This window comes from Cupressus sempervirens, chromosome 10, assembly GCF_028749045.1.
Source record: "Cupressus sempervirens isolate cs-2001-9-10 chromosome 10, ASM2874904v1, whole genome shotgun sequence".
Classification (NCBI taxonomy): Eukaryota; Viridiplantae; Streptophyta; class Pinopsida; order Cupressales; family Cupressaceae; genus Cupressus; species Cupressus sempervirens.
In genome coordinates, this window is record NC_143127.1 from 601877805 (window position 1) to 601892775 (window position 14971).

Consider the following 14971-nt stretch of genomic DNA (forward strand, 5'->3'; position numbering starts at 1 on the left):
CCATCAAAATTCTAGTGTAAAATTCTTCACAATTAGCAATCTGTATATACACTTAGTCCAAACTATGGTCCTAGTGTGAACTTCCTCACAATCAGTTATTTATCTACACACTTAGGAGCTCTAGCTCTAAAACCAATTGATGAAGGGTGCTCCCCTTAATACCATAAAAGCATAATAGAAACAAAGAAATAGTAGTCATTTCGAGAAAAAATAGTGGCTTCTTATTATCACTGCAAATTTGGAATTAAAAAATTCACAATTATAATATGTTAACCCACATGGGCACCTTCAATATAGTAATCTACAAGAAAAGCTACGAAACTATCACCTAGAGCTATCATAGATAATGTTCTAACATTTCTTAAATAAGCAATTTTATATCACCTAGGAAGGTTCTATACATTCAAACTTAATACCAAGGGCTAAGAGACCCTAACAATACATATAAAGCTGACCAAATACATTTTTGACATTTATTTTGGATGTTTTGGTCGACACAACTTTGGAAGACCATAACTCTAGAACCATTGCTTTGATCGGCTATTATAACCACTTTTCAAAAACTCTAGCTCCTGATCTATAGGATGGGATATGCACACACACCCATCCATTGAGTTTTGAGACCTCATCTAGGCACTCTAAGCCATCCAATGGTGAACTTGATGTTTATATACTAAAATCACAAACCAAAAATCCTCAATAAATCTATGAATACACATGATATGACATTGAGCCTCAAGTAGTAGGTTGATATATCCAAGATGAATATCCAACTTTGAAATTAGGGCATTTTCATGAGCTCATATGAAGAAATTACCAAAAATAATTTCCTAGAAATAGTAACCCCATTGTCTACTAGTCCTTATTTAAAATAGAAAAGGCTAAAAATAAAAAATATTTTTTGGGTTATGGAAGATTTCTATTGCACCCAAGATGCTCTTGTATTACTTCCACAAACTTTACTCTTATGCATTCACCCTTATGTACCTTTGCTCCATACCACACTTCTAGTTGCCTCTATAGCTCTTTAAATAGGTAATCCTAGTCTTTTGTCATTTTCATGATCACTGTTGATCTTAGAGTTTATGATCTCATTTATCATGTTCATTATATTTTTCTGTCTTCCTTCTTTTCTAGAAGCTTCTCATTGAATTTATTTATTAGGTATGATACCTACTCCTCTCCTTGAATTAAATGATTGTACTCATCAATCTTATCTTTACATGATTTCCATATCCCAAGAAATCAATTAAGTTGGTTGGAAATCATGATTCTTCATATGCTTTCAAAATACTACCACTTGATGATTTCTATGTTTTGACACTTAGTCATCATTATATTTCTCATTCATTATATAACTTCTAGCTCAACACCAACTAGTATGGTTAGTTGATACTGATGCTCAATCAACACTAAATTTTCTTAGTACTTACTATGGTCCAATTGACACTAGCATCACTCAACAATCCTCACTCTTTCACTCTCTTGCTTGGTCAAGTTGTACATAATTTATATATCTTGACTTGTAATATAAATACTTGGACATCAACATAATTTAAACATTTACTTTGTTTTGTCAAAGTCTAACTAATCAAATGTCCATTGTAGCTTTGTTTTTAGGAATTTGTCAAATCTGTGAAATCCTCTTCATCAATCAAATAGATATGACATTTATATTAGATATAAACATGTTTCATTAGTATGTTTGACATCAATGACAATAAAACAATCTCTCTCTTTGGCATTGATGGATATACCTTAAAATATGTCAAGTATATGAATACAATATCCCTCTTTGTTACCATACAATCCAAAAGATTTCACTTTCATGAGTGAACAATATCCTTAGTTTTATTCTAATTCTCATATATACTATTTTAGAAACTCCATCTAAGTTCTGAGTTTAGACATCTTCTTGTATCATTATTTATATTCAAATATCTTCCTCAAGTCACCTCCCTCTATAGTATATCTCTTCCTCTTTAGATATATCAATAATTATCTCCCTAGCTTTCTTGATTTCATTCAATTCATACATCTTGATTATGTAGATTAATACATGTTTGGGCTGGATACTGCCATCTATAAATGACTAATTTGTTATACATTCTTCTTCATTACTGAGCTTGACTACCTTACGCACCTCCTAAAGTAGAATTGGCTTCATCAATGTGTATGATATTTTGATTAACACATCTAATGCAATGCACAATTTCTCCTTAATTTTATTTTCTTAAGGGAATCACCCCTAATTCACTTCTAATATATTCATAACATCTTTAGGTAAGGCTTTAGTGAATATGTCAACACTTTGTTCTTTGGTGTGTACATATTCTAAATTCACTTCTTATTTTTGAATGAGTTCTCTCAAGTAGTGATACTTGATAGCAATATGTTTTGTTTTAGTGCACATTACTAGATTTTTTAATATGTTAATAGCACTTGTGTTATCACAATAGATAAACACTAGATCTATAATTTATTCTTTCATTCACTTTAGTAATTATTTGATCTACATAATGTTTGAATAGTTCACTTAGTAGCCACATACTTGGCTTTAGTTGTTGATTGGAAAATACAATGATGTTTCTTATTTTTTTGTGACATCAATCTCTTTTCTAGAAAGAATGCGCCTCCACTAGTATTTTTTCTATCATCAATATTTCATGCCCAATTCAAAGTCAGTGAACACCTTCAATTCAAATCTATCACTCCTTTTGTAATACACTCCATAATATTTTGTACCTTTTATATATCTCAATATCCATTTCATTTCCATCATATGATTCTCCTTTGGATTTTCTAAAAATCTAGCAACTATCCCAACTAATAATGCAATATTAGGTCTACTATAAACAACACAAATGTAATTTTCTAATCATTGATGTGTATATGGTTCACATAAATGGATTCATCATTTTTAGATAACTTATGTCCTAGAAACATACATGTGCTCACTGGTCTCGAGTCTTCCATTCCAAAAGTTTTTAATATCTCCTTGATATAGTTAAACTGAGTAATGAAAATACCAAACTTCATTTGATATAGTTGCAAACCAACAAAGAATTCAATTTCACCAAACATTGAAATTTCAAATTCCTTCTTCATTTCATTAGGAAATGATTTGCATTATGCTTCCTTTTGCCCAAATATAATGTCATAAAAAAAAAATTTAGAGAGTATTAATTCATTGTTCTTAATAGTCTTCCAGTATAGATTATTTTTATCATTTTTCCTTTCAAAATCACTAAGTAATTACAAAGTCTTTCATACCATGCTCTTGGGGATTGTTTCAATCTATATATAGAGCTTTGTGTAGTTTACATATCATACTGTTCTTGTTTGGATCCAAAAATCCTTCAGGTTGTTCAATGTATGCTTCTTCCTCGGGTATATCATTTAAAAATGTAGATTTGATATCCATTTGATATATCTTGAAATTCTTGTAGGCTGAGTATGCTCTTGCAACATGATAAAATGTCTTTCCATAGACAAATCCTTCTTGAGCATATCCTTTGCATACTAGTATGGCTTTGTTCCTTGTAACTTCACCTTTTTCATTCAGCTTATTCCTAAAAACCCACTTTGTTCCAATAACAGTTTTATCCTTTGGTCTTGGTACTAGGGTCAAATTATTATTCTTCTCAATATGTTCAATTTTCTTATTCATTTCCTGAATCCTATCTTCATTCACTAGGAAAGAATGTACGATCTCTAAGTCTTTTTTCTTGTAATAACACTTGATTCAACATGACTAATTATTTGTTTAGTTTTGTGATGTCCTCTTACATACTTGGATAACACAATGGTCTCCTTCTTTGTTCTTCAATAGGTTCATCTTGAAAGATAATTCTAGGTTCATTAACTCTTTCTTATTCAAGTTTTATATACTCAATATCGTCTACCTAATGGTTGACATTTCCATTCTATGACTTGACATTTCTATCTATTTCTTGACACCCACTATCTACTACTCAACAACTTGTTATTGCACCTTGATATTTCTTGTCTTTTGGTGAACTAAAAATTTATTTTCTTGTTTAGTAGCAGTGCTTGGAGAATCATCATCTAGATAGATGTATGTACTATAGTATTCAGGTTCCATTTCACATTCAACGTCATTTCTTTCTGCAAATTCATCAACTTTCACATTTTCATTTTCCACAACTTTGTTTCTGTTAGAGTTTAAACACTTCTAAGCTTTACTTTTAGTGGAATATCCTAGGAATATACCATCATCACTCTTTGCATCAAGTTCTCCATTCATATTATCTTTGAATGTATAACATTTTCTTCCAAATATTTTGAAATATTTCACATTAGGAGCACATCCATACCATAATTCAAATGGTGTATGTTTTTCTCTTGAAACTAGACTTTGTCATTTTCCCCAATTGACATTGTTTACACATAACATCGTCAGGCTTCTTTAGTTTTTGAAACCCTCTTATTTTATTAATTTTATTAATGTTTACCAAATTGTGAAAATTCACATGACATAACCTTTTGTGTTATAACCAAACATCTTGTTGTGCAAACAAACATGTCTCATTAGATAAATCTGGATAGAACAAATTACCTCTTGTCTAATCGCCACTTCTAATCAACTTACCATAAAAGTCATATATTTTGGCATTTATATGATGGAATTTAGCTCTGTATCCTAAGTTGTTTAGCTATAAAACACTCAAAAAATTATAGTTAAGTCCTTCCATCTAGTAAATGTTTTCACACTTGATTTTTTCAGTCAATTGAATAGTTCATCTACCCTTCATAACACATGGAAGATCATTTCCAAATTTAAGAAAACCACCCTTGTATGGTCTAATATCTTCAAATTTTTTTCTATCACCAGTCATATGATTAGAACAATCACTATTAATTATACGTCTATCACTTTTTTTTTACATAAGAGATTAAGGTAGTTTTCTCATCTTCATCTGAATTTTCTTTCGTAGAAACATAAACTTCATCATCATTACTTTCAAATTCAGTGTCAGTTTCTTCTTCAACAATATAACAAGATTTCTTACCTTTTTCATCCTTCTTCTTCTTATAGTCTCTATAATCTCTTCTTCCTTTGTACTTTCTCCCTTCCTTTCATCCTTGTCTTCCTTGTTAGGACATTTAGTAACAATATGACCAACCTTGTAGCATGAAAATAAAAATAATAGGTAATTTACCTCCACCTCTTCCAAATATGTTTTCAATAAGTGCTTCAAGTTCATCAAGCTCATCATCATAAGTATCACTATCACTCTCCACATGTTTACCTTTTCTTTTGCTAAGGACCACTTGTGACTTAAAAGTAGTTTCAATAGTAGTAGGCATGTAGTTATCAAAATTGGACATCTCAAAAGAAGTAAGTTGACCAATTACACCATATAAATTCAAACTATTACCTAGAGTGCATCTCAACTCTTGTATTTCATAGATTGTAATAGTATATATAGGAAGTAAAGTTCACAATACCTTTCTAATCACTATTTCATATTTGATTTCTCCATTAGCACCTCGAATAACATTGACAACTTCCTTGATTCTTGTACACTTTTGTACTATGTTCTCACCTTCCACCATTCCCATTTCATCAAATTTACTTGTTATACTCTTTGATTTGGCTGTTAGGAAATTTTCATCTCCTCCATATATGGTCTTTAGTTTTTCCTACATATTCTTTACACTATCACTTTCTTTGATATCATTGAAATCAACATAGCTTAGGGCTGAAGCAAATCTCCAAGATTGCCTAATTGTGTTCTTGCTTTTATTTCAATTGTTGGCACTCAGAGGAACAACAATTATCTTCACATATTCATTGTCCACAAAATTCATAACAAAATCACTGATACTACATATATGTAGCCTCATAAATATTTTCCATGCAGGAAAGTTCTCCTTGTTTAACTTTGGTACAACCCTGTTATGGGTCATGATCTTTAGCTTTGAGCACCTTCAAACTTATGTTTATAAGCATTCTTATCTAATACCAATTGTTAGAATATTTATAATAACTAATATTTGGGGGCGTGATTCAATTAGTCAAGATCCATAAGTACCATTTGAATAATTAAATGTTAACCATTAACTATTATCTTCTCTAGTTATCCCATTGTAACTCAGTTTCTACTATATACTGATTAAAAAAATTAGTATTAGTTTACTATTCTAATATAATAGACATTGTTGAATGTAAACATCTAATATGTAAAACACCATAAAACATTCAACACAATTTTGACACTAATATTTAATGTAGAAACCCAATTTGGGAAAAACTACCAATAATATTCCACCACTTTTTCACTCTTTTGAAGTAAGCTTCGTTTGGAGCCAACCTTGTTAAAGGTTACCATACACACTATTAAATGTGACTTGGTTAGAAGATTTAATCACCCTATTAGGAGTAGGCTTGTTAGAGGACTTTGATAATTCCGTTTAGAATGTCAGCTTGCTAACAGATTTACATAAACTTTTAAGTCCTTCAATAACTATTAGATCAACCTTTGATTAAAATTTTTTCAATACAAACTATTTACAATGATGGGAAAGAAAATGGTAGGGTTTGATATGTATGAATACAACTCACTTTGCAGTTTCATATCTCTATTAAGTTCATATCTTGACACTATGATAAGCTTCCATTGTCATCTCTATTCTTGATTTACTTGGCAACCCTTCAAGAAATCATCATTCTCTTCACAAAAAACTTAAGCCTTCTTCTTAGAATCACTTATCAATCTCAATAAATTTGTTCCCTTTTACTACAAACACACACAAACTCTTTGTTCTATGTATTTGTGTCTCACACTTGATGCTTATATCACCCTTTTATATGCTCTTCTACTCACTATGTTTATATGCATTCACCCTTGTGTCCATCTTTTCCATACCACACTTGTAGTTTGCCTCTCTACCTCCTTAAAAAAGAAATTTTGATCCTTTTCAATTTTCATGACCATAATAGATCTTAGGGTTTATGATATGATTTATCAAGTTCATTGTATCTATTCATCTTCCTTCTTTTCTAGAAACTTCTCATTGAATTTTTTCATTAGGTATGATACCTAATCCTCTCCTTGAATTAAATGATCCAACTCATCAATCATATCTTCAACATAGTTTTGATATCCCAAGAAATCAACTGAGTTGATTGAAAATCATGATTCCTCATATATTTTTAAAATACTATCATTTGACCATTTTTATGTTCTAACACTTGGTCATCATTGAATTGCTTAGTCACTGTAGAACTTCTAGCTCAAAATCAACTAGTATGCTTAGTTGATACTCATGCTCGGTCAACACTGAATTTAATGGTAATTGTTATAATTGAAACAAGTATGGGCATCAAGCATATGAATTTAGATCCAAGTTTAATTAGTCTCTTAGGCAATATAAATTCAATAAATATTTTTAGACTTGTAATAATCTTGGATGCAAGTGATAGAATCGCAAATCTCAAAAGAAGTTTGGTTGGGTACCTAATGAGAAAGGTAATATTTTTAATTAGGATTACAACACAAATATTACTTATGGGTATGTATAGGATCATGGTCAACCATCTATGGCCTTAAGTGGTAGGGAAAAATCAACAAATCGGGGTTCTATCAACTTGGCACATTATTTTTAAGTGGTTATTAACTTTACGTCAAAAAGTTATAAGAAAAGAATTTGTAGGAAATTGATTTTAGTTTGTAAAATACAGGGCATTTTGTGAAGAATAATAGTTTGATTGGTCAAAATTTTGGATTTTAATGTAGTACTATAAAAATTTTGGGATGAAAACAAAAAGTGGGTGTATGTCTGAATACCTTAATCAAAACTAGATGATAATATTTTTCAATATAATTCTAAATATAAGAAGTGACTTTATTCCTACATGTGACACATAGTTTTGGGTATTTCTATTTGTTGCCCAATTTTTAGTTCATTCCTTTTTGCTTTAGGTTTGAGTCAAATCAAACTGTCAATGTCTAGAGGTTGAGTCTAGAGTGCCCATAGGATTACCTTTCTTTTTCATCATCCCTTTGAGCTAACCTAATGCGGGAAATGATGTGAGCAATGTACTAGTCCAAGGCTAGGTAATTAGGTTTTAGAGGATTTTTTATGTGTTCCTCTGATAAGAAGAAGGTGTGGATATTTTACTAATTCATCTTTCTCTACTCTTAATCATGTTGAAGACAAGGATTCATGTTATGTTACAGTTTTCATTGATGACAATGTAGGTGATCGAGCTCAAAATGCATACAAAGAAATTTGTGCCAAAAAATGTAATCAAAACCCTTTAACATCAAAATGTAAAGTTAAGCAAATGTGCATCATTGGTTTAGTGCATGGATGGTTCAAATTTGATCGTAGCAAGTTACATAGGCTAGTGAAAAGTCAATTAACAAAAGAATGTGTGCCATTGGCTAGTTGAAAAGAAAATAACCTACATATTAGTTGGCCAAGCTTTATGAGATCGTAAGGCTTAAGATAGAAGAGTTACGATGATACACCATATGATACCCTAATCATACAGTTGAGAAAGGAAAGAAATAGAGATATGATGTTACGAGGGATTATAAGATCATAAGTAGTAAAAGGTGATCTTGCAAAGATATGAGGCATAAGATTGAGAAACTGAGATTGAAGAGTTAAGAAGTTATGTCAATCATATGGTTGTAAGACTTGAGTTGAGAAGCTATGATGGTCATGAGATTGGGAGTATTCAATTTTAGATTTAAGATGCTATGCAGGACCGTAAGCTCATATGATCATAAGCAAAGAAATGTTAAAGTTAAGTAGGACTAAGCACATAAGCACATGTCAAAAGGTCTTCTAATGTTATGAAAGACAGTGGATTGTGAGATCACAAGGGAAAATTTCCAAGCTTATGACATGACAAAGGGTTTTCAATTTCATGGTGATCATTAGATCTTAGTTGATCAACACTTGGCATTTTCCCACTTTTAAAGATGCATGAGAAATAACTAATGTGAGAAAATGAGCATTTGACATATAGAATAGGTGGACCCACATTGAAAAATACTAAAGATTGCATTTTTGCAAAGGGTTAATGATAACGTGGGGTTGAATCTATGAAGGAGCGATAATAGGTGTTTGCATGATCGCAAGGGGTTAAATGAAACCTTGAGCTAACATAGTGAAACAATGAAAATTGATTGATCACATTTTTGTATCAGAGGAATACCTCATATGAATGACAGTTGTGAAGCTATGATGTGGTTAGTATTTTGAGTTATTTCTATTTCAAAGTTAAAATGAGTTTTAATGCTTGAAACTGTAGTGAAGATGTAACATAAAAAGAGGAGATATCATTCAACTGTTAGATTTTAAAAGATCAATGATGCTTTATTTCCCACTTTTCAAAGATGCATAAAGGATAACCAATGTGGGAAAGTGAGCATTGGACATGTGTACATAGAGGATATCATAAAGAAAAAATAAGGAGGTTTATTATGTTTTAATTGTAATCATTGATTCAAGATCGATGATGATAATTTAAACCTATAATGACCACTGAGATATAAATTATATCAGTGTGGTGCCAAAAGTAGAATATGGAAGAAATGAATATTTTTACAGGGTTTCTCAAAGGTACATGAAGATAAACAGTCCTCATGTATTTCTAGAAGTGTCATGGAGTCAGGATCACTGATGGAAAAGATGCCATGTGTCTATATCATGTTGCAGAATAGATATTTTCATGTTTTATTCTTTTTCTCTTCCTATTATGTGACTGTTGGTCTACCAGAACCAAGGGATGATAGAAAACTATAAATGTAATCTCTTTTGCTAATATAGGGGTCAACAAACTCAATGGTGAATTGGCTCTGTAATTCCATTTACCTAATTTTCTTTTCATGTTTTGTTTCCCATAGATTAGTCCTACATAAAGAGTTGAAGGACAATTATATGAGATTCCATGATAACCATGTGGATTCCATTTCACTATGATATTTATAGAAAAGATGATTCCATTTTCTTTTTCATATGTGATTCTACTTCTCCTCTTTCTTCTTCCATGACATGTTAAATAGTTTCATTGGGAATTGAAGGATAAATGTGGATGAATCTACTAGTAACTTGTTGGATTCCATTCCATTCAAAACTAATAGTTAAAACAATTCTATTTTCCCTCATGTGCATCTCTTCTTCCTTTCCTCATTTGTATTTAGACAATTAATTTGCATTTAAATAGGAGTAAGAGTTAGAAATTCTCAAGATAACCTATTATGGTCATTCCATTGGGTGTGATAGGTCATCCAAATCTATTTTTCCTAAATTTTTTGTGCCTACAAACAATTTGGTTAGCCTTTACTGCTCTCAGGTCAAGAGCATATTTTGTCAAAACTTCTAATCTAAGAAAAAAGTATTGATTGCATATCATTGAAAATCTAAAGGGAGTTATACTTAGTAATTTGGAGGGTAGTGATAGAAAACATACACTGACCCATTTGTTGGTAATATCCTTTTATCTCTCTAAAACATTGGGTATTAAAAAAGTTAGGTTATAAAACATAATAGGAGAACAAAGTGTTAACCAACACTATTCCAAATAAAAAATTAATTAATAACTTTCTACTATAATAGTTATAGAATTTAAAAACTCATGTGTCTAACCACCTTAACTAATTAAAATTTTTACAAAAATATTTTCTTTTTCTTTTTCTCATATTAGGCAAAGCATATAATGTAACACAACTTTTGAATTTCAAAAATGTTATCCCATTTGAAATTTATAGTTATTTTTCAAACAATATGTCAATCAACAATTTATAAGCATCTTCACTAGAAATTAACTAATCAATACTTATCAAATTCATAATTTGACAGCAATTATATTGATAGAATGTTGAGAGTATTCAAAAGAAACCCTTTTTGTTTCATTGAAGTTAGATGTAAAAGAGTTGTCAGATGGTTGGTCAAAGTCTAAATGTTAGATCAACATTTCTTAATTACACTTTTTGAGTTGATCAATCACTCTTGGTAAATACTGAGCCTAATTAGATACCCAAAACCAAATCATGTTTCTAAAAACTTCAAGTATTCGATCATATTTTGTATACCTGGGAAGTGGTGGCAAATTCCAAATTTTCAAATTTAAGATATTCAAGAAAATATTGTATATTTAAAACAAATTTTTTTACAATATTTAAATATGTTTGAGTAGTTTTAGTATTTAAGATATAATAATATCTGAATATTATTATTTCTTATTTTATTCTTATATATCATATAATAGATATTATTACCATAATATTATATAGTATTAAATACAAGTGCATAGTATATTAGGATCATAACACTATAGATTATATAGTATTCTTATAAAATTAAATATATAATATAGTATTATAAATATATTATTAAATTTATCTACTATTATACATATTTTATCATAGTATTAGAAACTATTATATTGTATTATATATTTTATTAAATAAATATAATTTAATATAATTAGATTGTATTGTATTTGATTGAACTAAGTTATAATGTGAATGATCTAGAGGGTTCATATAGTAACCAATGACCCTTTACAAAAAAATTTAACACAATATGCATATTTCTAGGAGTCATAGGATGCCTAGGAACAAATGTTGTCACATGAATGTTTGAAAAGGGTCATAGGGTAACTTACAATCCTTTTTGACCCATTAGAAAACAAAATGTATGTTTCTAGGTGGCCTATGACCCCTAGGAACACATGTTTTCATTTGAATGGGTTAAAGAGGCCATAGAGTAACCTATGACCCCTTTCTACTCATTGGAACAAAACATGAATGTCCCTATGGGTCATAGGAACATATTTTTTCATGTGAATGATCATAGGGTAATCTATGACCCCTTGCAACCCATAGAACCAAAAAATGCATGTCCTTAGGTGTCCTAGGACCCCTATTAATACATTTTGTTATGTAAATGGTTGGAAGGGGTAATAGGGTAACCTATGACCCTTTATGGCCCATAAAAACACAACATGCATGTCTCTATGGGTCCTATGACTCCTAGTGACACATGCTCTCATGAAATGTATCAAAAGGGGTCATAGGTTATCTTATAACCCCTTTCAACCCATATGAGTTAAATTATAATATGTCCCTACAAGTCTTATGACCCCTGGGAACTTATGTTGTCATGAAATGTGTTGCCCTTTTGATCCATTCAAACAAATAAAATAGGCCCACAAGGGTTGTCATTAAATGTGTCAAAAGGGTTCATAGATTATCCCATGACCCCTTTGACCCATATGAATAATTGTAATATTTTGGTGTGGGTCCTAGGACCCCTAAAGATATACGTTGTGATAAAATTCATTGAAAGGGGTCATATGTAATCCTATGACCCCTTTCAACCCATTCAAATAAATGAAATAGATCCATAGGGGTCCTAGGATCCCTAGGAACATATGTTGTCATGAACTATATCGAAAAAGATCATAAGTTATCCTATGACCCCTTTTGAAACATATGCACAATTATAAGATGTCCCTAGGGGTCCTAGAAACCCTAGGACATATGTTGTCATGAAATATGTTGAAACCCTATAACCCTTTTCAAACCATTTGAATAAATAAAATAGGTCTCCAGGGATCCTACGACCCCTTGGGACATATGTTGTTAGAAAATGTGTTCAAAGGGATCATATGTAATCATATGACTTTTTACCCATATGAACAATTATAATATACCCCTAGGTGTCCTAGATACCCTAAGAGAAAATATTATCATGAAATGTGTCAAAAGGGGCCATAGGTTATCCTATGATCTTTTTGGACCTATTTGAACAAATATAAAATGTCTCTAAGGGTCCTAGGACCCTAAGGACATATGTTGTCATGAAGTGCATCAAAAGGGGTCATAGGCTATCCTATGACACATTCTATCCCATTTGAACAAATGAAATAGGTCCCTAGGGTCCTAGGACCCTTAGGGATACATGTTGTCATGAAATTTGTCAAAAAGTCACATAGGTTATCATATGACCCCTTTCAACCCATATGAAAATTATAACATTTTTCTAGGGGCCCTAGGACCCCTAGAGACATATGTCATCATGAAATGTGTCAAAAGGGGTCATAGGTTATCCTATGTCTCTAGGGGTCTTAGGACCCCTAGGAAGATATATCTTAATAAAAAGTGTTAAAAGGGGTCATAGGCTATCCCATGACTACTTTTAACCCATATGAACAATTATAATATGTCCCTAGGTGTCTTAGAGCCCCCAGGGACATATGTTATCATGAAATATGTTAAAAGGGGTCTAGGTTATGCTATGAACCCTTTCAACCCATTTGTAAAAAAGAAATATGTCCCTAGGTGTCCTAGGGCCCCTAGGGACATATGTTGTCACAAAATGTGTCAAAAAAGGGGACATAAGTTATCATATGACCCCTTTCAACACATATGAATGATTACAATGTATCCCTAAGGGTTCTAGGATCCCTATGTACATATGTTGTCAAGAAGTGCATCAAACATGGTCATAGGTTATCCTATGGCCCATTTCAACCCATTCAAAAAATCATTTTTGTCATGAAGTGTGTTGAAATGATTCATAGGTTATCCCACGACTCTTTTTGACCTATATGAATAATTATAATATGTTCTTAGGCATCCTAAGATTCTTAGGGACATATATTATCATGAAATGTGTCAAAAGAGGTCATAGGTTATCATATGACCCTTTTCGACCCATTTGAACAAACAAATTGGTCTTAAGGGGTCCTAGGACCCCTTGAGGACATATGTTGTCTTGAAATGTGATGAAAGGGGTCACAAGTTATCCCATAACCATTTTCATCCTATATGAACAATTAAAATATGTCTCTAGGAGTCCTAGGACCCCTAGCAACATATTTTATAATAAAATATGTCAAAAGGGGTCATAGGGTATTGTATTGCCTCTTTCAATCCATTTGAACAAATGAAATAGGTCCCTAGGAGTCTTATGATCCCTAAGGACATATTTTCTCATGAAATGTGTTGAAAGGGGCCTTAGTTTATCGTATGACACCTTTTGACAAACATGAATAATTATAATATGTACTTAGGGGTCCAAGGACCCCTAGGGATATATGTTGTCATGAAACTTTTTGAAAGGGGTCATACATTATCATGTGATTTCTTTTAACTCATATGAACAATTGTAATATGACCCTATGGATCTTAGTACCCATAGGGAGATATGTCATCATAAAATGTGTCAAAATGGGTTATACATTTTTCTATGACCTCTTTTAACCTATTCAAACAAATATAATGTCCCTAGGGGTCCTAGGAAACCTATGAACATATATTGTCATGAAATGAGGTGAAAGTGGTCATAGGATATCCTATGACCCCTTTTGACCCATTCAAATAACTAAAATATTTATCTAGGTGTGCTAAGACTGCTAGGGACATATGTTATCATGAAATGTGTCAAAAGGGGTCATAGACTATCCTATGAAAAATTTTGACCCATACAAACAATTATAAATATCTGTAGGGAATCTAGGAACCCTAGGAACATATGTTGTCAATAAATGTGTTGAAAATGGTTATAGGTTATAATATGAGTGCTTTCAACTATTCAAACAAATGAAATAGGTTTTTAGAGGTCCTAGGATGCCTAGGGATATATGTTGTCATAAAATATGGTGAAAGGGGTCATAAGTTATCTTGTGACCCCATTTTGACCCATATGAACAATCATAATATGTCCCTATGGGTCATGAAATGTATTGAAAGGGGTAATATGTTATCTTATGACCACTTTCAACCCATTCAAAAAAATGGAATAACTCCCTAGGACCCCTAAGGAGATGCATTATAATGAAATGTTTCAAAATGTTTTGACCCATTCTTGTTAGAAATTTTTTAGAATAACTAGGGGGGGTGAATCAGTTATTCAAGGTCCAAAATTGCCTAATCAAACTTTTCATTAAATATAGTGAGCCTATTCAAACTACCATGCATCC